The sequence below is a fragment of the Oryctolagus cuniculus genome, chromosome 13 (assembly GCF_964237555.1).
Source record: "Oryctolagus cuniculus chromosome 13, mOryCun1.1, whole genome shotgun sequence".
NCBI classification, from domain to species: Eukaryota; Metazoa; Chordata; class Mammalia; order Lagomorpha; family Leporidae; genus Oryctolagus; species Oryctolagus cuniculus.
In genome coordinates this window covers 57,617,003-57,639,235 of record NC_091444.1, presented here as the reverse complement: position 1 = coordinate 57,639,235, position 22,233 = coordinate 57,617,003, and the positions used below count along the sequence as shown (strand labels likewise).

General features: G+C 42.7%; 1 long non-coding RNA gene and 1 other non-coding gene across 2 annotated transcripts in view; both read left to right on the top strand.

Moving 5' to 3' along the window:
* Nucleotides 1–16,578, top strand: part of LOC138844981 (uncharacterized) — a 19,649-nt gene extending 3,071 nt beyond the window's left edge. The window contains exon 3 of the long non-coding RNA XR_011381530.1: nt 14,160–16,578. This is a non-coding gene — a long non-coding RNA (uncharacterized lncRNA). The remainder of the gene's footprint in view (nt 1–14,159) is intronic.
* Nucleotides 16,579–16,669: 91 nt separating this feature from the next.
* Nucleotides 16,670–22,233, top strand: part of LOC103351033 (formin-2) — a 134,321-nt gene continuing 128,757 nt past the window's right edge. The window contains exon 1 of the transcript XR_011381527.1: nt 16,670–21,620. This is a non-coding gene — a transcript (formin-2). The remainder of the gene's footprint in view (nt 21,621–22,233) is intronic.

The window sequence follows — 22,233 nt, the reverse complement described above, 5'->3', positions numbered from 1 at the left end:
AATACTGATACACACAAACATTTCTTTCTGTTTGATTCCCTGAGATGCCTCCCAGCAGTGTCTAAGTGTTCATTTTCCCCCACATCCTTTGTAGCATTTGTTACTCCGTTGTTTGGATTTCCGCCATTCTAATAGGGGTGAGGAGATTATCCCCTTGCAGTTTTGATTTAAATTTCCCTGAAGCCTGGAGATGTTGAGCATTTTCCCGTATGTTCATTTGCCATTTGTATTTCTTCTATCTGAGAATTGTCTGTTGAAATCCTTTTCCATTTCCGAACTGGATTGATTTTGTTGTTGTTGACTGTTTTAAGTTGCATATATATTTGGGATATTAATCCTTTGCAGATAGATGGTTTGCAACTATTTTTTCCATTCTGCTGGATGTCTCTCCACTCGAATTGTCACGTCCTTTGTTTCCGAGTTCGATATAGCCCTAGTTCCTTAGTTTTACTTTTGTTGCCTGTGCTTCGGGGTTCCCATCCAAGAAGTTGTTCCTACACCAATGTCTTTGAGAGTTTCCCTTACGTTTTCTTCCAGCAACCTCATAATGTCCATAATGTCAGGTCTTAAATTGGGTCTTTGATGCATCTTCAGTTGATTTTTGTATGTGAAGAGAGATGCGGATCTACTTTCGTTCTTCTACGTATATGCATCCAGTTTTGCCAGCGCCATTTTGAAAATATTATCCTTAATTCCACTGTGTGGTCTGAGCACTTTTGTCAGAAGTCAACTGGCTATCTGTATGTGGATTAAATTCTGGGCTCGCTGTTCTGTTGCATTGAGCTACATGTTGGATTTTCTGCCATTACTGAGCTGTTTTAATTACTGTAACTTTGTAGAATGCTTTGAAACAGAGTATTATGATTCATCCAGGTTGGGCTTTCTTACTCTAGATCGCTCCAACTATTTGTGGCCTTTTGTGATTCCATATGAATTTTCTTTAAGGATTTTATTTATTTGAGAGGTAGAGTTACAGATAGTGGGAGGGAGAGACTGAGAGAAAGGTCTTCCCTTTCCCTGGTTCACTACCCAAATGGCTGCAACGTGTTATTGTTGCTATACCATATTCAGCCATATTGGATCTGTTGTATATTTTCTTGGAAATGAGATGATTTTTTTCAAAGTGAACGAGTATTTGTATACTTTTAGTATTAATGCCTATATGTAACTTACAGTGTAAAATGGGAGAGAAATACAGAGGATATACAAACAGCATTTGAAAAATAAAAAAAAAACTGATTTACCATCAGCTGTTCTTCAAACTAACTACATTTTTTTTTCATTTAAAAGGAGGCCAGCATGCCCTATACTTAATTTAATCAGATAAAGCTTTTCTTTCATTGTGTGAGCTTACAGGCTTGTTGTTGTTTATTCAGCAAATCCTTGAGTGTCTATGTACCCCACTTCCACTAGGAGCTCTTCAGAAATTCACATTTTTGGAGATTAATCACACATAAGGATGTTTTTGGTATAGTCTTGTGAATAAGTAACAGATTCTCTGTATAAGTTCTCTTGGGTGGCAGATAACTAAGTGGGAGTGTGGAGGAGAGAGAATGAAACCTTTTTTCAGTTTCCTGTGGGCTCGATTCCTTTTATTAAATTATAATCAGTCAGAAACATGGGAACGTGAGTAACTGCTTGTTTTAGTTTTGAGTAATGCATCTCTGTAGAATAAACAGGTGCAGTGGAATACAGAAAAGGACTTTGGAGACCAGAACAGCTTCTTCCTCTAAATGAGTCCGTTGTCTTTATCAGCGCAGTGTTCTTGTGCACTAATTTTACACTAATTTTGTCATTTGCTGTTTTTTCTCTGTGTGCTGCATTTCAAATTGAAATGTTTCTTGTATATTTTTAGTATATTTTTGGTAAAGTTTTTAAGTGGACACCTTTAGATTTTCCTAACATCTTGTGGCTCAGTAGACACTCTATGGTATTTTAATTGATTTTCAGCCTTTTTTTTTCTACTGATACTGGCAGTTTTGCACAGACACTATGATATGTTCTTGGTGCATTAATAGGATGGTTTGAAAATCCATGAAACATCAGTTGTTTTTGCACAAAGTTGCATTTTTAAAAACAAGCGTTCATAGAAGAACTGGATTGTTATTTTTAATTTGTTGTCTTCTGTGGAACAGAAACTCCACCAAAACAGGTAATGGTAATGAAATTTGTTTTTGCATTTTTTATCCACCTTGTGTTCTTGTTGTCTAGAATTGTCATGACCCCTTGTAGCATTTTAATAAATAGATAAATTTTAAAAAAGTGAGATTGTCACACGTAGGGAAAATACAGGTTTTCTTTAACAGTGCTTCTCAGTATTCAGTGTGTATATTGAACAAACGGGGGTCTTGTTAAAATGCATATTCTGCTTAGCACTTTGGGGCTGGGGCCCAAAGACCTGCCTTTGAACAGGATCCCAACTGATGGCCATGCTGCTGGCTTTACTTGAATAATTTTGTCCTAGAGCAGCACTTTACAGTGAAAATATGAATTAGTGCAATCTGTATGTTCACTTCCAGTATCCTCATTTGAAAATGATGTGAAATCAACTTCAGTGGTTTTTTAGCCTAATATACCCAAAGTACTATCATTTCAACATTTAATTGATATGCTGAAAACTATTAAGGGGTTTCTTTACTTTTTTTGGGACCACAGTGTTTAAAATCCAATGCTTATTTTTGCATTTACAGCCCATTTTGGCTTGGGCTAGTCACATGTAGTGTGTCCAGCATGTCACCCATGATTGGTAGTGGCCACTGGCTGGGACAGTACAGTTCTGGAGTGTACTATCTAGATTTGCCACTCACTTGTAGTTCTATAAAGAAAGTTTGATGTGCCTGATTTCTGTTGTACTCTATTTATGCAAAGCAAGGTCGGGATTGATGGGACCTTGAGCTATAGAGTGCAGCTCATCTTAATTTTATTCTTTGTAAGTGCGCATTCACTATAGAAGACATAGACAATACAGGGAATGGAGGAAAAATAAAATCACATCAAATCCAGTCATTGAGTCAGTTGCTAATTTTCCATAAGAGGAGATTTTTAAGCCATGAAGTACTAGGGTTGTATAAAACCTTTCCAGATCACTTTATAAAACTTGTTTTACACCCCTGTATTTAGTATTTACATAGTGGATTCAGCAAAGAGTTAATGTTGACAGTGTCAATCTGAGGGGACTGACCAGGAGTACTTTTAGTGTTCAGGGACTAGTAATACCTACCTGTACCCTTAACTAATATGTGAAGTAGTCTTTTAGTTAGGTTTAAGTTCGAGTGCCTGTACTTTGATTACACTGGGCACACTCTTGAGTTTTTGTATATATTGTCTTGTGAGTGTTACAAATTTGGCTGAAATCCTGTGTATATAATACTTTTAAAGTAGTTAATTAAATGCTTGGTCATTAATGCCATAAATTATTAGATTTATTCAACTGGATGTACAATGTCAAGGAAGAATCATTTGTTATTACTTGGGACTCTGGCACCCAATATTGGAATGCCTGGTTTGCAAGTTCTGGTTCCACTCCCATATCCTGGGTGAGGTTGGATCACTGCCATACATGCGGCATACCTGGCTTGGATAACTATCTTAGTTTTCTTCACCATCATCTCCCTAGACCCACAAACAGTGTGATTTGCATCTGCATTAAGTAGTCGAGTTAATGTCCTGGGGCCAAGCCATCTAATGCCCAGCAGTAGAACTAATGCTTGACAGCAGAGACGATTCTACCTGCTGTTAGCAAGACAGTCAGTGTGTGTATATTTGACAAAGGTAGGTAGTGATGGAACAAGGACGGAAGCCTCAGCCATTTTAGGTATCTGTTCCCCTTACCTTCTTTCAGGGGACCAATTTAGTCTCACAACGTGCTGTTCTCCACCCCACCCCCTGCATTCTGCCCCATGTTTGGAAGCCAGGGGGCCAAACTTGAAAAACTTGATTGGAGAAGCTTACCTCTACTTACTGCCCCCCCCCACCCCTAGTGCACCTAAGATACAAAAAGGCCCAGCCAATTGGGGTCTGGGCACCCTGGTGTATATTGTGTGTGTGTGTGTGTATGTGTGTGTGTGTGTGTGCACGCACGCACATGCTGGCATTTGGTCACCAATCTCTGCGGATTTATTTTCTTTGGATAAGCTTTGTCTGGCTATGAGTTCGCATTCTGTCTTTTCTCTGATCTGCGCCCTTTTGCTTATATTTGGTGCCCCGTGTGAGAAGCAAAGGGAGGAGCCGGCATCTTGCCCCAGTCTGCCACTCTAGTATTCTCTGGGTGAGAGCTGTGACCCCCCCCCCACCCTTCATCTGGACAAATTCTTCCCCTTTTTAGTGTCTCCACCCGCCCCTAACCTTCTCTTTCCTACAATCGCCTTTTTCCCTTCTGACCTGGAAGACCCTATTCCAGAACATTTTCTCACTCTCGCTTGTACTTCTCATTTTGAGCGAATTCACAGCCAGAGCCTTTGCCTGATCTCATCATCACATGCCCACATCGGACCTAGTCTTCAGCCCATCAGATTGGTAAGAGAGGTCACTCTTCACCGCATGCCTGCTGGGGCGATGCTCGTGACCAGTTCATCCCCCCTCGTAGGGCCTGGGTGTTTAGTTGGTTTCTATCTCTGTCTCCTCTTAGAGGACTCAGGACTTAAGTTCTCGGTTGAGGTGATTCTTTCCCAGGGAAGCCCTGCTACAAGAACCTGTTCCCTCAGGCCATAGTTTGTTTAATCCATGGGCTCCAAATTTCAACTCCCTTCTGGCCTGTCTCTGAAAAGACTTGCACAAGCTGGGCCTGAAGGGGGAGACAAAGCCAAAGCTGTTACTCCACCTCAGCACGAATTTGGTGGTTTTTTCTTTTTTTTGTCTCAAAATTCTCCAAGATTTTAATACTTACGTAGAGAAAAGGCAGATGGTCAGAAGCCCCTATTCCAAGCCTTTTTCCTCCATTGGGGTCAACTTTCCTCACTCTGATTTCTCATGGAGGAAGAAGGCCTGGAGCCACCCCTTAAATCGTCAGCCTGCCCACCCCATCCTTTCTCCCGCACCTGATAAGCTGGCCTCTCGGGAACACAGGCCTTTGCTCACTCCATTCCCCTTTTTTCTCTAGCGCCTCCTTTTCCCTCTCCACTGGCAACAAGGAAAGTTACCACCCTTCCAACTTCTTCTCCCCTGAATTCTCTTTCTCCTGCTCTTCCTGAGGGAGCTAAAACTCTCTGTAAGCTCTCCTCCCCTCCCTCATATCATCCTCTCTGAGATCCTGGCCCAGGAGTGTGACCCTCCTCCCTGCCCACCCCAGGGTCCTCCCAAGCGTCCATCTGGTGATTCCTGTCTGGCTGACCCACCTGATTCCCATTCAGTAAGCCTCCTCTGACGGCAGCTTTTCTCATTCCAAGCCCACAAACCAGAGAAACACTTGGAATCTCCCCTCGCACCCTCGACTTTCCCTTCCACTGTTCTCTCAAGGATGCTGCAGCCTCGGGACCATGACTCTCTCCTTACCCTTGTCCCCTGTCTGGCTCTTAACCACTCCTGTCACCGGCAGCCAAAACTGCCTCTTTCCTCTCTTCCTGACCTCTCCTCTCCAGTCTCCTTTGCCAGTCCAGTCCCTCCCCCTGGGCGTAGATAGATAGTCTAAAGTCTAGCAGAATGTGCATTGCTCTGGAAAGCTCTGCAACTGAGACATGCCAAGCTCCAAAGACAATGCACTGTCAACTTCAACTAGGAGCCTTTCTCACTTCTGCCCACCTTATCAGGGTCCGTGTGGTGCTCAGCACCTCCCCCAACAAGAGCTTAAGAAAGGACTCTGCCTGCTGCTCAGGTGCAATGAAGCCTGACTTCAGCACCACCACCCACACTCCCACACTCCACCCTCTGTCTCACAAGCTCAGCCCCTGCTCTCTTTACAGTACCCCCCCTTCTGTCCTGACTAAAATAAAATAGTCATTTCTACCTGTCTCTTCACCCTCCTATGAACCCTAAAATCCTAAAAACTAAATGTAATGGAGCTGCACCTCACATTTCTCCTCTCACATCTAAGTTCTCTGTTGCACAAAGACAGAACCTCTGCTCCAGCCATCTCTAATAATATATTTTGCAGAACTGAAAAAAAAAACTGAGGCGCAGTAGTAAGTCCTGAGCAACTTTGTTCCAAAGAATGCTCCATGCCTCGTTGTCTTCCGTCTTTTCCCCTCCGTTGTCTAGTGGCAGACAAAAATCTCTCTGCTACTAACAAACTGTTTTGTCGTTCTCCCTTGTACTGTGTCATATGTATGCACGTATTGTATGTCTTCATGGAAAATTCATTAACAGCTCCCTGTTTCAATTGGGTTACACTTGTGTTAGATATTTGAGAAGTATTTCCAACTGTATGCACTCTTAAAATGGGTTGAAGGCATTGGACCTTTCAGTACATGTTTTCACAAGTTATTTGACAGCTAAAATTGTTTGCTAAGTTTTCACTGGATTTTAAGTTACTGACAGTAAGCAATCTGGAAAGCCTGACTTGTTCCCTCATTTCTCTAGTCTCTTCAAGATGGGAAACTGATTGTATTCTGCAGAACTCCCCATCAGGGTGTACAGTTTGATCTTCAGACCTTGTATTAGACAGTTTGGATAGGGTAGTCTTAATGTTTTGATCTTACATGGAAGAACATAAATCTCCTCATTGGCATCATCTTACCTCACGGGAAGAATATTGTCGTAACATGCCTGTGACTGTAGATTTCCAGCTCAGGCCACCAAAGATTAGGCACGGGATTGAGCGCCCCCTTGGCTGACATTCCTAAAGGCTGCTTCTGTGTTCTACTTCAGCAGAGACCAGGAGAAAGAGGAGTGAGTGAGGCATCAGGAGCAATGTAAGGATAGGTGGCAGGCCAATTAATGGCCGCTTTACACCATGATCTGCCATCAAGGAGACCCAAAAAGGCCAGTCCACCCTTGAATGGCACCTGTTTAGGAAATGAGGAGTCAGGGCATTGGGCAAGTAGCTGTCATGAAGAGCCCCGTCGGCTCTGACAAGAGCCAGGCCACTGGAAACGGAACTGCCCTCGGGGTTGAAGGACTCCTGGGTCAGAACCGCAGAACCTGTTGGCCCCAGGCTAAAAAGCATTTCACTCTGCCCAGCTCCCAGAGTAACCACCGCCATCAGGAGGACAGCCTAGGGTCAGTACCAATTTAGGCAGATGCCACCTATTCGATACTAACCTCCTATTTAGGCCAGCCCTCCTCCCCGGCCAGCAAGGTGATGGAAGTCAACGGGGTGTCTTCCCTAGGAGGTTCACACCTCCCTTACTATGTCTCATCCAGGGCTACATGTGAAGAGACACACAGGTCTGGACCTCACAGATTCCTTGGCCGTGCCTCAAAACACACCTAATTATTACTGAACCCTTTCTGTCAGTTTCCGTTTGTGTCTCAATGGGAAAACTCCCTCCTTTCTTAGATCCTGGAACAATGACTCTGTCCTGTGGTTTGCACCCTGTGTATCTAATCTGCTTGTTACACACCCTACACAAAACGGAGCGGTCAGGCATAAACCTGTCTTCCCATGCATTGGACAGGACTCTTGCTTTCCTGTATCCCCCATTGTCCTCATTTCGGCATCGTTCCCACCATGTTTCTGATTTGTCTTTTTATCCTCGTAATCATTGTCTGCCATTCCTACCATGTACAACTAACATGTTTCAAAACCCCTTACAGGAGGGTTTGACTGCAGGAGCAACACAAGGCTGCTTGCTCTCTCCTTCTCCAATCAATCCGATCCAGTGTATAGATACCCTGCCCCACGTCTACGCCCCATATCAGCAGGAAGTAGCCAGAAGGAAACCGGCGCCCCATCTCTTTATCTATACTCAAAATCAGGATTGATGGTACAAGAACAGATGCCTCAGCCATTTTAAAAAAGCTCTGGTTGCTCATTCGTTCTTTCAAGAGACCAGTTTCGTCTCGCATCCTATTGTTCTTCCCCTCACCACCTGCACTCTTCCCCAGCTTTGGAAGCCAGGAGGCCAAACTTGAAGAACTTGTATAGAGACACTCATCTCCACCCACTGCCACCCACACCCACCCTGAGCCCACCTAAGGTATAAAAAGGCCCTTCCTACTGGGGTCTGGGCCCTCTGCCACGTGTTCGGTCAGTGCTCACTGGCAGTTTGTCCAACTCTGGGAGTTTCTTTTCTTTGGCTAAATTCAATCTGTCTGTGAGTCTTTTTATTCTGACTGCTGTTGATCTGCACCCTTTTCCTTACATTTGGTGCCCCGTGTGAGGAGGCACTGCTCTGCACCCCTTTTCCTTACAGTTAGCACGAGACTTTCTGTTCAGTCTTTACTTCAAAGTTTGTATGAAAATATGTCAGAAACAGCCTGACACTTGGCAGCTTCTGCAAGGTTCTGGCCTGTTCTGTAGTCTGTGTGTGTGTGTGTGTTTGTGTGTGTGTGTGTGTGAGAGAGAGAGAGAGAGAGAGAGAGTGGCTGAAGTCAAAAAGCAGACTAATACTAGTAAGATTATGTTTCTCTGGGGTGTTTTGGGTAGGATGCTAAGTGATGAAAAAATTTTTTTGCACTTAATGGTTGACTTTTGAAAACCGGTGTTTTGCTTTTATTTAATTAAAAGACAAAAAGGCACAGTACAGAGAGTGATAGAGTGATGGGGACCTGGGAGTCTTCCCTCCACTGGTTCACTCCCTAAATGATTGCCATTGCCAGGGCTCGCTAGAGCAAAAGCTATGAGCCTGGAACTCCGTTGAGGTCTTCCGTGTTGGTGGGAGGGCTCGACTATTGAGACATCTGCCTTGCTGAGCGCATTAGCTGGAGGCTGGATCAGCAGTGGAACAGCTGGAGCTTGAACCCGTGCCCTTCTGGGATGCTGGCATCACAGGCCGTGGTTAATCTGCTGTGCCTCAGTGCTAGCCCAAGTGAGGAGCAGTTATGCAGATAGGACAGTTTCCAGGTTCATAGAAGTGTCTGCCTGTCGATTGTGGAGAGATGCATTCTGGTTTGGGATGGCTAGGGAAGTAGGAATGTAGAGTGAGATAAGTTGAAAGGAGTAGGGTTCTCTGTGACCTTCTGCCTTCTCTCTAGGTTTTGTGCTGGTTTCTGTTCCTGCTGTCTCTTGCTCCTTGGAATTAATCAGAACCATTTGTGTTTACTGCTGAATACACAAGTACTTGAATTGAATCTGTTATCAGGAGACACTGATTTGATAAAGGCTACTAAGTGTTCATTCATGAAATTTCCCTTTTAAAACTCTAGGATTAATGATTTAGGTTTTGCATAGTTTTTAAATACAATGTATATGACTTAAGTTAATATTTTAGCCCTCCAAATGTCCCATTTAATTTGATCTGGATTAGTTTTATATATGCCCCAGCATGTACATTTTTAAGCTTTAAAATTTGGTCATACTGCACAGATGCACATGCAGAGTTGTCATTTTTTATCCAAGCCTAAATGTAATTTTGGTTTGAATTTGTCTCCTATTTAGCTCCAATCTACTTTGGTTAAATCTAGTTTTATGTCTTTTTGCAGTTAGCATTTTCTTTTTATCTCTGAACACCTTAATTGTGAAAACCTTTCGATATTCACCTCTTTGGATGATACAGAGGTCTCTGCCCATTGGTCCAAGTCTTTATATAATTAATATGTAATATAAAGCTTTTATATTGACTTTTACTTGATCTGCATTTTTCTTACAAGTACAATAAACTTTCTAATGTACTAGGATTCAATTCTCCCTTACAAAGCTTTATATGTCCTGTTTTTGTGTTTGCATAAGTGTCTGTGACTGTTTTTGTAATTCCTTGTCTGAGGCTACATGTGGGGACATGCCTGAAGAATGGCTTCTTTGTTGTTGTTAAATATTTATTCATTTGAAAGGTGGGGTTACAGAGAGGCAGAGAGAGTGAGAAAACTGGTTCATTCCCCAAAGGGCTGCAATGGCCAGAGCTGTGCCAGTCCAAAGCCAGGATCCAGGGTTTCTTCTGGTCTCCCACGTGGATGTAGGGACCCAAGGATTTTTGTCATCTGCTACTGCTTTCCCAAGTCGTAGCATAGAGCTGGATAGGAAGTGGGGCAGCCCGGACTCAAACCAGCACCCATGTGGGATGCCAGCACTGCAGGCAGTGCCTTTACCAGTTTTGCTACAGCGCGGGCCTTGGGAATGGTTTCTTGAAGTGTGTGTGTGTGTGTGTGTGTGTGTGTGTGTAAAAAGAGAGAGAGAGAGAGAGAGAGAGAGAGAGAGAGAATAATAAAGATTTTTTTATCCACTGATTCATTCCCTGGATGACCACAATGGCCAAGCCAAAGCTACAAGCCAGGGACCCATTCCAGATCTCCCACATGGGTGGCAGGAGTCCAAGCACTGGGGTTGTCTTCTGCCCTCCTAGGTGCATTAGCAGGGAGCTGAATCAGAAGCTGAAGAGCCAGGATTCAAAACTTTAAGTCCCATATGGGAAGCTGGTGTCCCAAATGCAGCTTAACCCTCTGAACCACACCTCCAGATCCACTCAGATTTATCCAGTATCAGACAGAATCAACTTTGTATTACTGATCGTTAATCTCATTTTGACATGAAATGTGCACTAGTAATGTCTCAGGGAATGCTGATAAATTGGTGTTTGGAAAGCAATATGGAAACAGATCTCAAGAATGCAAGGTTCAAAAGGAAGATTGAGCTAAGGGATCAGAAGATTGTTTCTCAGGCCCATAATTTATCCTCCAAGAAAGTAGAATTAGCAGACAGCAAGTATCCCCATCTGTTACAGAATAACACTTCCATGTTGTCTGTTGGCAAGGGTTTTTCGTGAGGGGATTTTCCATGAGCTTTCTGAAGTTCACATGCATGGATTTAAAAAAAAAAATCGCACCTTCAAGTTGTCCCAAATGATGACCTGATTGGGAACAACCAAGAGAGTCAAGATATAAGTTTGAATCAAAACGTCATCACCAACAGCAAATACATCAACTCCCAAGAGAGTCAGTTTAAAAAAGAGACTTAATTTAAGCTCAAGTCGTATTCCAAAACTGATTATCAAAAAGGTGAATTGCTCAGGAATGAAACCAGAAGCATGCAGTATGTTTCAAAATGTGAAAAAAATGCACCAAAGTAAATATGTAAATGTCATTTTACAAAAACTTCATGAAGTACTCTTGTATTTCTAATTGTTTTAATCTTTATTGGAACATAAGCTCTGTGAGAAGGCAGAACATTTTGTTTTGTTCAACAGGGTGTTAGAAGTGCCTAGCACATAGTATGTGCTCATAAACATCTGTTAGCTTCATTGAAACACAGAATTAGCCCCAGGCCTAGCGTTAAACACAGTTAATTAGATGGTTCTATATTGAAAACAGTGCAGTCCTAGGTGCAGAAAGAAATTTGTTCGGATTTTCTTCCCGTGTAACAAGTCATCCCAAACATTGTGGTTTAAATGGTACTTATTAATTTGCCACTATTTGGGGGAAGGCTGGGAGGTTCTTACTTGGAGTCCTTGTGTGTATAGTCTGGTGGTTGCTGGGCTGACGGTTCCTTCATCACGAGGCTGTTGACAGTTGGGAGAAGGTAACCATATCTTCCTCCAGGTGGTGTCTCTACTTGGCTCACTTTCGCTTCCTCACAACATGGGCAGTAGGTGTGATTTCTTACACCATAGCTGGATCCCCATAGAGCCAGTGTTAGGAGAGGCCCAGGTGTCTTGCTGCCTTAGAAGCCTTAAGATCATTTATGCATGTTCCATGAAGGAAAGAATTCATCTACTCACAGGATAATAAACTCATGATGTTATAGACAAAGTGACCTGAACAGAATGCCATGGAAAATATGGAGCACATAGTACTGAATGGTAATTAGGATTAAGAACGGTGTGTCTGGTTAGATTGCCCTGGGCAAGTCCTGACTTCACCCATACACTAGTTATCTTTGACACATTTTGGCCATTTCAGGTATAATTTCTTACCCATAATAGTGAATAAGCCCATTCAAATTGCATCATTAGTTCTTCTGCCATTAGGCATGTTTTGGTGGGAAATTTTAAGACTCTTTATAAAAGGAACATGGAAGCTGATATAATCAAACTAATTAATTGTATTTGGAATATTGTATTTCTAGTCACTTTGGCCACTAATTGGCTCTTTAAAAGTGGAATGAACTAGTGATTGGTTGGTTGAAGTTTTAGAATGTAGGGAGATGATCCTTCTTGTCTTTGGCCTTGGCTGCATGAATTATGGTGCAAAAATGCTACAAAATCATCCCATCACTGATTTACTTGAAGTTTACTATTAGATAAATTTATTACAGATCAATCCCTCCTGATGTTTAGATCTCTGTTCTTTAATGCTAGAAGTGTATTCATCAGTGAGCCTGAAGAAAATTATACTTCTTTGCAATGAATTCTGCTATCACTCCAGATTCATCCTGTTAGCCATCTGATGCAATGTTGAATGGGTTTTCTGAATCAATGCCGGTTTCCTGGAAGCCAAACTATGTAAAGGCTTTCAAAGTTAGAACCTGTACCTGTTGTTCTTATGAAGCCAGGTTCCATTGGTTAGATTCTGGATATGTGAAAGTGAAGAATTTGGAGCTTGTTTTGGGGACCATTTCCTAATCTTATGCTGAAGCATCAATTCTGTTTGTACTAAGTTTATTTCAGGTAGTAATATATCTGCCTTTTCTTCATTTAACTTGATCTTAGACAGCAAGGCATTCTGATTGTTGAGTGTTACTCTGTTTTTTTTTTTTTTTTCTTATTACCTCTACATTCTTCTCTAATAACGAAGTGCCAGAGGAGGCTCACCGAAATAAAAATCAAAGGACTGTTTTCATTTTCTAATACTACCAGTAAATCGTCTGTTCACATAACCATCAGTATTCCACCTTCTGCTTGGCATATTTTGAGGGAAACATGAAGGGTTTTAAAAAATCGTAAGAGCATTCAAGTACCAGTCATTCTTAACAATAGAAAGGAGATAGATACTGTTGTTTTACAGTTTTGAAGAAGTTAGAGTTCCAAAATGTTTAAGTTGTGCTGGGGATATTATAGGAGATGTACATAGACTTTTCTGCGCCTGGTCATGAATATTTTTCAGACCAAGGATGTGACTTCTGTTCCTCTTGCCTCATTCTTTTAAATGTTATAGTTGTTTTCAGTCTTTCTCAGTGAATGTTCTTATTCCCAACTCCCCATACGTATGTTCCACCCAGTATCCATGTTGACCCACATTTTTTGCCTTTAAAGAGAGTTACCATCAAGGAGGATGAGCAGACCAGAGTCATTGTAGTGGCCAGATTCATGAGGAGTGGTAGGAATCTAAATGATAATTGTGTACACACAGGCCACCACGGATGCTTTGTGTGTAGTATTCCCAAGGTGGAATTAAGAGCATTACAGTCTTTTGATAGAATACAACCAAAGTACTATGATACAGTTGTCTCTATTCACATGTGGGAACTTACTCAAAGAAGTGGTAGAAAAATCTAACTGCAGGGTCTTAGTGCAGGCTTTGAAAGGAAGATTCACAGTCATTTCAGTGTTGCTGATGTGAAAAGTACTTGTGAGACTACACAGCATTTAGAATCAGTATTTTATAAAACTTGTTATTCAAATTTCTAGACAAAGACGTAATGCTGGAGTCATTCCAAGTGTTATATTGTCATTGTCCATTCGTGGAGACGTGCATGGAATCAGGAGCCTGAAAAGAGTGTTGGTCTCTTTAAGATCCTTCAGTGGGGCAACCAAACCTTGTTTCATTATGGAAACAATTGCGAAGGACAGCTTCTGATTTCCCAAATTTCATGTCATGGAGCTTATTATTCATGTCAGTCATGAACTCTGGGAAGTGACAACAATCCCAGTGGTGAGTTAAAGGCCTATGGAAGTGATACAGATTTGGGAAATCTGAGAATTTGTTTTGAAGTTGAGATAAAGAATTGACTCTGTGTATATCAGATGTTTCATACTTTGTTTTTAAAAACAGAATAGTTAATGTTTTTGTAGGAGTAGATAGCATGCAAGGATCCAAACTTGATAACATATGTTAGATGTTTTTGTAAAATCTGCTTTGGTTTTCAGTCATTTACTGTATTTCACTGCCTTTTCATGCTTGTAAATTAATTATTCAACTGCTAGACAACCTTTATAACTTTATGTTTTACATAATTATCATCTGTTCTGCTTCAGAGTAAGATCGTACTCCACCCAAATAAGAAGCAATCAAAGAAATTAAAGCAAATACCAGCTAAATTCACATAAGTGAATGCAAGAGGCTCAAGGATTTGTAAGTACTGATCTGGCAACATCTAAGTTGCTGCTGGCACAAAACTATCTATTTGTATTATTAGAAGGATATAATATAAATCTTTGTTAATGAAAAACTCAGGAAGGAGGTCATTAAATAGAATTAAATACTTCCTCAACATACATACCACTTACTTGCTGATCGGTATCGGGAAATACTGAAACTGGCCTATCGTAAAACTTTTGGTCCCAGGGAACCCAAGGTCTTGTAGGTCCATTTGATTAAAGACTTTCTTGTTTGAAAGGCAGAGTTGACATGGAGATTTTCCATCTGCTATTTCACTCCCCAAATGGCCACAGTGGAAAGGGTTAGGCCAAAGGCAGAAGCCTGGAACTGCATTCAGGTCTCCCAAAGTGGTGCACGGACCCAGGCACTTAGGCCCTCATCAGCTGCTTTCACAGGCAGATTAGCAGGGAGCTGGAATGAAGTGGAGCATTGGGACTCGAACCTGTGCTCATAGGGGATGCTGGCATTGTGGGATGCGGCTTAACCCACCAAGCCATAGTGCCAGCTCCTATCAGGTCCATTTCTAAAACAATGGAGATCTTTTGGGAAAATCACTTTGGTCAGACCTGCTTGGTAAGGTAATCCCAACAGAGTTCCTTTCCTGCTGCTCCACTGCTCGACTGCCTGCAACTGCTGGGGCTGGGTCAGGCCAAAACTAGGAGCCGGGAACTCAATCTAAGCCTCCCACGTTGGTGGAAGGGAACCCGATGACTGAGTCAACATCTACTGCCGCCTTGTGTGTGCATTAGCAGGAAATTGAATCAAAAGTGGTGCTTGGTAATGCATGGAATTTGGATTTCAAACCAGAGTTTGGCTCCCAACTGCATCACTTACTCTCATATGTCATTAAAAATGTTGTAATCTGGTGTGCCGTCATTCTCCTGTTTTCTCCATTGCAGCTTTACATTCTAGTCATCTACTGGACCCTCATCCACCCAGTCTTCCACCATTGCGCCACCATCCCTCCTACTCTATGTTAGCTTCAACCTAATTGAGGGCCTACATACTTGCCTCCCACTCCGTCCTCTCTATATATCCTCCCATTCCTTCTGGCCCGCCAACAACATTGGACTCACTTTCCTCCCTCCTCCATACCAGCCTCATCATCCCGGTTGGTCCTGCACACCAGCCTCACCCTCTTGTGAAGGCCAGCCTCACTCTACCTCTGGCCCACACAAACAACCACACCTTATCCTCATCTTCCACCTCCGTTGTATTTCCCTTGTTTCCCCGCTACAACTGCACCCTTCCTCTAGACTTCCACATCCGTTTCATCCTTACAGTTTTCTACCATATCCTCAACCTGTCTGTGGTACTCTACAGCAGCCTCAATCTCTTTGTGGGGCCTGCATCCTGGCCTCCCACTCTTTGTAATTCACACTGGGTTCAGCTTCCTTCTGGCTACCATACTAGAATCACTTTCCTTCTGACCCTCCAGCCAACCCTCACTCTCCTGGCCCTGCACACCAGCCTCACCCTCCCTCTGGTCCTCAGTACCAGCCTCACCTCCCCCCAACCCTCCATGCCACTCCAGCCTTACTCTCCTTCTGTTGGTCCACTATAGCCTCGCTCTTCTAGCCCTCCATATGGGTTTCATCCACCAAATCTGCCATAACTTCACCTTTCCTGTGGTACTCTACACCAGCTTCATCTTCCTTGTGGGCCTCCATCCTGGCTTTGCACTGCTTGTATGCCACTGTGACTTCCAACTTCCTTCTCATCCTCAGTGCCACCCTCTCCCTCCTCATCATCAATGCCACCCTCACCCTCCTCATTTCTCTATACCAGCCTCGCATTTCTATTCCTTGACACTGTCCTCACCTTCCTTTTGTGGCTCAACCCTGGGATAACCCTTGTGGTGATTCCCCCACCTAAGGATCGCTTTCTCTCTGGTCTTCTATTTAGTTGCTACCCTCCCTGTAGCCATCCACCTAAGCCTAGCCTTCACTGTGGTTCTCAACACAAGCCTTTCCTTTGGACTTCCATGATAGCCTCACATCCCTCCTAGTCCTCCACACCAGTCTCATTGTCCTGTTTCTCCACTGCAGCCTTACCCTCCTTTGAGTCCTCCTCTTGTGCCTCACCTGCCAACTCTTCTTTCATGGCCTCACCTTTCCTGCTGTGCACTACACCAGACTCAACCACCTTGTAGGCTTCCGTCCTGGCCTCCATATTGCCCTCTCTTTACATCTATCTGTTCCACCTCATTAGACATACTTTCCTTTAGACTCTGCAGCCCAGTCTCAGCCTCAACCTCACCAGCAGATGGAAGAACCAGCAATGGAATGTCCGTCTCCCTCTCCCTCTCCCTCTCCCTCTCCCTCTCCCTCTCCCTCTCCCTCTCCCTCTCCCTCTCCCTCTCCCTCTCTCCCCCACCCCTCTTTCCAAAGAAATCATTTTTTAAAAAAGAGAGATCGGATTCAGGAGCTGCAGGCAAGGATTAAACTCAGGTATTCAGGATGCTTGTTTCCCAACCACTGGACTATATGCCTGCTCCATTTTGTAACATTTTCACTGTTGTTTGTTTAGTAGTTGCCCTTGAGTTTGCAACATGCATTTACAGCTAATCTCAGTCTGTTTTCAAATATTCTGCTTCCTGGATACTGTGAGTGCCTCATAATAACAAAATATTCCCCATCTCCTCCCATTCCTTCAACCCTCATGCATATTTTCCTTGCAGTGATAGAAAAATATATACACATGTAATATGTAAATATGAATATATATGAATATTATGTATGCCATTTTTGTGTATGTATTGCATAAATATAGCTTAAAATCATATATGATCTAATATGTTGCTATCATTACTTTCAGCAATCCCATTAGTAAATTAAAAATAAGAAAAATAAAATTTATATTTTACTGTGATTTTTCTTTTTTTCTCTCATGTTCTTCCTTTTTATGTAGATCCAAGTTTCTGACCTATATGATTTTCTTCCTCTCCAGAAAACTGTTCACATTTCTTGCAAGATAGTCTTCTGGCAACAAAATGTATAATTTTTGCCTGCCAAACATTTATTTCTTCTTCACTTTAGAAAGACAAGTTTCAGGATACTAAATTTCAGTTTGGTAGTTTTTTCTCTCCATGCTTAAAATAGTTTTCTCCTCAGTTTTTCCTTGTGTGGTTTCTGAGGAGAAGTCAGATGTGTTTGCTCCCCCATGGATTGTTTATTCTGCACAAGCTGCATTCAGGACTTGTTTACGGGATACTGCTGTATATAGTGAATATCAACAAGCCTTTGGAGAAGTTTTTTTTTTTTTTTAAGGAAGTATGGGAGGAGATATGGATCATTTTTTTAAAAACTGAGGACAAACAGACCTGTTTAGACTACATACTTCTAAGTAATGAAACTAAGAATGGATGTTGGTGAGCTACATCATGCATGAGATTTAAAATAGCACTCTTAATTAAAAACACAATTTTTAAGAGCATCGGTTAACAGAGAGCATTGAATTTGCCTCCACACTTTTTCAGTGTACTGCAAAGTAAGCATTTTGGGCAAGGACCACATGTCAGATTTATCTTTGAATCTCTCTTGCCTGCTAAAGGTAGTGACATGATAGCCCTGAATATGTGCTTAAATGAATCCATTAAGGAATGCATTCATGCATTAAATTCAAATAAAACCTCACGGTGTTTGATGTCAGAATTGTGTAACTAAATAACGTTAGGTTCTAAAATATCAACATGGTATTTCACTTGGAGAAAACATAGATTAATGGCTCTGATTTTGAAACTACTTCTTTCTTTCTCAAAAAGTGCAGTAAACCTTGGGTGACAGTCATGAAGCCTCTTCCTACTGCAGCTAAGTAACATAGACCCACTATGCCTCATTTTCCTCATTTGTAGCATTGATTTTAGGTTGTCTTGACAAACTACCAAGAGTTTTGCCGTACCATTCTTGTTCGTTCTGGTTTGTCTGGTCTGCAATGATATCTGTCACAGATTTCCAATCACTACTGGCAAACATTTAGTTCACTTAGTTTATGCAGAACAGTTACAGACTCTGCTGCTGGGATAGAAAATATATCTCATTTAGAGTTTTACCCTGTGGATACAATTTGAAATAGAATGAAAACCATTGGCATAGAGTCCCTTTTAAAGGTTTACCTGTTGTAGAAGCATTTGAAAGAAAGCATATTAAGGGCAAAGATAAATATTTACTTAAATTATTAAAACATCTTGAGATTTTTTTGCTATGGCCCTGATGTCATAAAATTATATTTAAGCTATTGTGATAACTTTGAAACCATAGACATAGAGGTTAGTATGCATTGAGAGGTACATAATGTATATACTGTTAGCTTGCTTGAATTAAAGGTAGCCATTGTATATTTTAAATTACTTTAATGTTGAAATTTGTATGTAGTTTAGAAAATGGAAGGTATGGTCTGCTGAGAGTTGGCCTTAATCCTCAAGTAGGTTGGCTTATACTCAATTTCAGGGAGACAACACACATATGCCTAGTAGGATAACCCAAACAGTAGGCTTTGTAAGGCAAAAAGCCTATGAATATCATGGAGAATAAGAATTTCAGGCTTTGTTTTTAATATTTGTTAATTTATTTATTTGAAAGGCAGCGTTACAGAGAGGCAGAGGCAAAGAAAGAGAAGTTTTCCATTTGCTGGTTCACTCTCCAAATGGCCACAACAGCTGGAACTGCATCTATCTGGAGCCAGGAGCTTCCCTCAGGTCTTTCAGGTTGGTGTAGGGGCCCAAGGACTTGGACCATCCTCTTCTGCTTTCCCAGTCCATAGCAGAGAGCTGGATTGAAGTGAGGCAACCAGGACTCAAACCAGCACCCATATGGGATGCCAGCACTGCAGGTGGTGGCCCTACCAACTATGCCACAACGCTGGCCCCAGAATTTCCAATTTAACTTTTTTTCCTACTTGCATTTCCATCAAAGAAGGGGTTGATGATGAGATGTTAGGAATCTATTATTAAATGAAGGCGTGAGGAATCTATTACAGCCCTCCTGCATTATTGCTTCTTTCCAGCTTATGCAGACTGAATTTACAAATGGTTTTGGTGCTTCTATCACACAGTAAATGATTTTTTGAATGTAAGCCATATTTATTCCTATTTTACTCAATGTTAGCATTAAGACAATGATAATGCTAACTAAAATTTTTAAAAAATTTAGTTAAAATTACATTTGCATATGAAAGTGGAGGCAAACTTACCTAATTTATTCTACTTCTAAATATACGTAAAATTTTCTTGAGGAAACAGGATGGCAGTCAGGTTAAGAGGGCTAGTTCTTGAAAAGGAAGTTGTCATATGTAATCATTTAGGAGCGGCCATCTGGAGGTATTGATGCTCTTCACTCTTCACAATTATTTAATTATGTTCTAGGTGGCATTTCACTGCTTGATGTCTTTTGTGGATATATCATTCTTTGTACATTCAGTTGCTGAATCACAGTCATAGGCCGTTTCCATATTTTAGCTATTGTGAGTAGCACTGCCATAAACATGGAAAGGAGATATCCTTTTGACACACTGATGTCATATCTTTTGGACATATACCCAGTAATGGAATTGCGGGATTTTGCTCAGTTCTGTTTTGTTAGAGAGACTCCCATACTATTTTCCATAATGGTTGTGCTAATTTGCCTTCCCACAAAATACTAAAAATTTCACCTGTCTTGAAATCCATGTCACCCTTTGTTATTTTTTGTTTTCTTCATGATAGTCATTCTACCTGGAGTGAGATGATAATCTTATTCTGGTTTTAACTTGCATTTTTCTGTTGATTAATGATGTGGAGAATTTTTTCATGTAACTATTGGACATGTGCATGTCTTCTTTTGAGATGAGTATGTTAAGTCCTTCAGCCTAGTTTAAAAATTGTTGTTTTGTTGTTGTTGTGTTTTGTTTTTTTTTTTTTTTTAGCCCTGGGTTTTTTGAGATAATTGTATAGTCTGGATATTAACTCCTGTAGAAAACCTGAGAAGTATTGTGTGGCATTGTATTGGGGACAGGTTTTGTTATTTACGTTTTGACATAGAAGCACAGGCTAGACTGGCCTGGGTAGGTGGCTTGGGGCTGCTCCCACACCTGGAATCTGAAGCAGTGTCAGTGGCCGCGGGCTTAGCAGGTTGGAGCTGGATGGACCTGATGCAAGGTGCTGGGCACCACTGGCACAGCACCCCAGCTGGCCGCATGGGGGAAAAGGCCCAGGCCCTGCTGCCCACGTGTGACTCTTGGGGGCTTGGCTGCCATGCCACTTTGTCCTGGGAGGCCCTGCTACATGCCGCTGCACTCTGGGAGCTGGGAGCCCAACAATGCCCTGCAGGTCTAAGGAGCCTGCCCTGGTCCCTGCACTGGCTGCAACCACTGGAGAATGAAACACCCCCAGATAATAGCACCCGTGGGCTTGGACAAGGAGCTCAGTGACCTCCTGGACTTCAGCATGATGTTCCTGCTGCCCGTGGCCAGTGGAAAGGGTTGGCCTGTCTCCTTGGCCAGCGCATAGTTCAGAGGAACAGGTCCGGAGGACTGGCCGGCTCAGGCTCCTGGGACGCTGGCAACCAGAACACCTCCTCCTTTGACCCCGGCCAGAGCTACAGTGAAGGACCCATTTCAGTGAGTCCCACGGCAGCCTTTCTTGGTTCACATTCCTGGGACCTGGGACCTGGACTTGGAGGCAAGGGAGGCCAGTGGGGTGGGTACCCCACCTTCTGGAGAGACACAGCTTTTGGCGGCTTGACTCAGGTCAGGTTCCTTGACTGGAGAGCTGGCCCTCCACAGCCACGGGCCATTGTCCTTCTCAGACATCAAGGGCAGCACCCAGTACAATGCCTCCTAACCCGGCAACCCTTGGGGCAAAGCCTCAGGTGGCCACTGGGCCTACAGCCCAAGAATGTCCAGAAGATTCTACTTGTTCTTCCTTCCTCATTGTACCCTCCCACCCCCATGGCAGCTTAGGTGACGACTAAGGCAGGGATGCCTGTGTCTACCCATCTGGCAAGCTCCCTGTAGCACCTGCTCTGCAGCCTTCTACTGGCCAGCCTGCACCCTTCCTTGGAGCTCTAGAGCCCCTCAGACCAGGATGGTTTCAGGCCCATGCTGGGCGGGAGCTCATCCGACTGCCCCTCTGGATGGGCAGTGGTGATGGGTTTTGAGGCCACAGTGCATTTGGTAGCATGTACTAGGAGCATATGGACTACTAACCGCATGGAGCTGAGGTCAATAGTGGCCTCCCAGCCATGTCCACCTTCTCAGTGCTCCCATAGCCGTGTATGGTGGCATCTCCAGCAACACACCACCCCTCCCATCAGCGGGGCAGACAGCCTCATCGGCTCCAGAGAGACCATGGCCACCAGCAGGTATGGTCTCTTATGTTTATTTATTTGTGTGTGTGTGTGTGTGTGTGTGTGTGTGTGTGATTTTTTAAAATAAGCACTAGTTGATGTTAAAACAGAGAAGGAATTGGTGGTTCTTCTCTCAAAAACTATTCAAAAGAGAAAGAAGAGAAACAGGCATGTGCCAGTTCAAACAAGAACAGATCCCATAGATGGATCAATCCCAGTATTCCTACAGCTCCTGGAACATGACCAGGCTGAAGCTGGGAACCAAGGCCCTGAAACACAGTTCAGGTCTCCCAAGTGGGCAGCTGTGAGATAACTACTGGAGTCAGCATCAGCTGTCTCACTGGAACCATGTTTGTAGGAAGCTGGAATCCCAGGATGAAACCCAGAATTAAACCCAGGCACTCTCTTATTGGACCTACATAGGCCTCTTCTTAGCCTCTTAACTGTTTGGCTAACCGCTGCAAAGAGGATGGTTCCCCTCCTCTTTCTCCCCTTAGTGAATGCCTATAAGGAATTAGTTCCTTACGTTTTCATCCTGTAGCTACTATCTCAGTAATGTGCCAAGTACTATACTGCTGTATTCTATCATTCTAATAATTTTCAAGGTTTCCTTCATAAAAAATGTTAA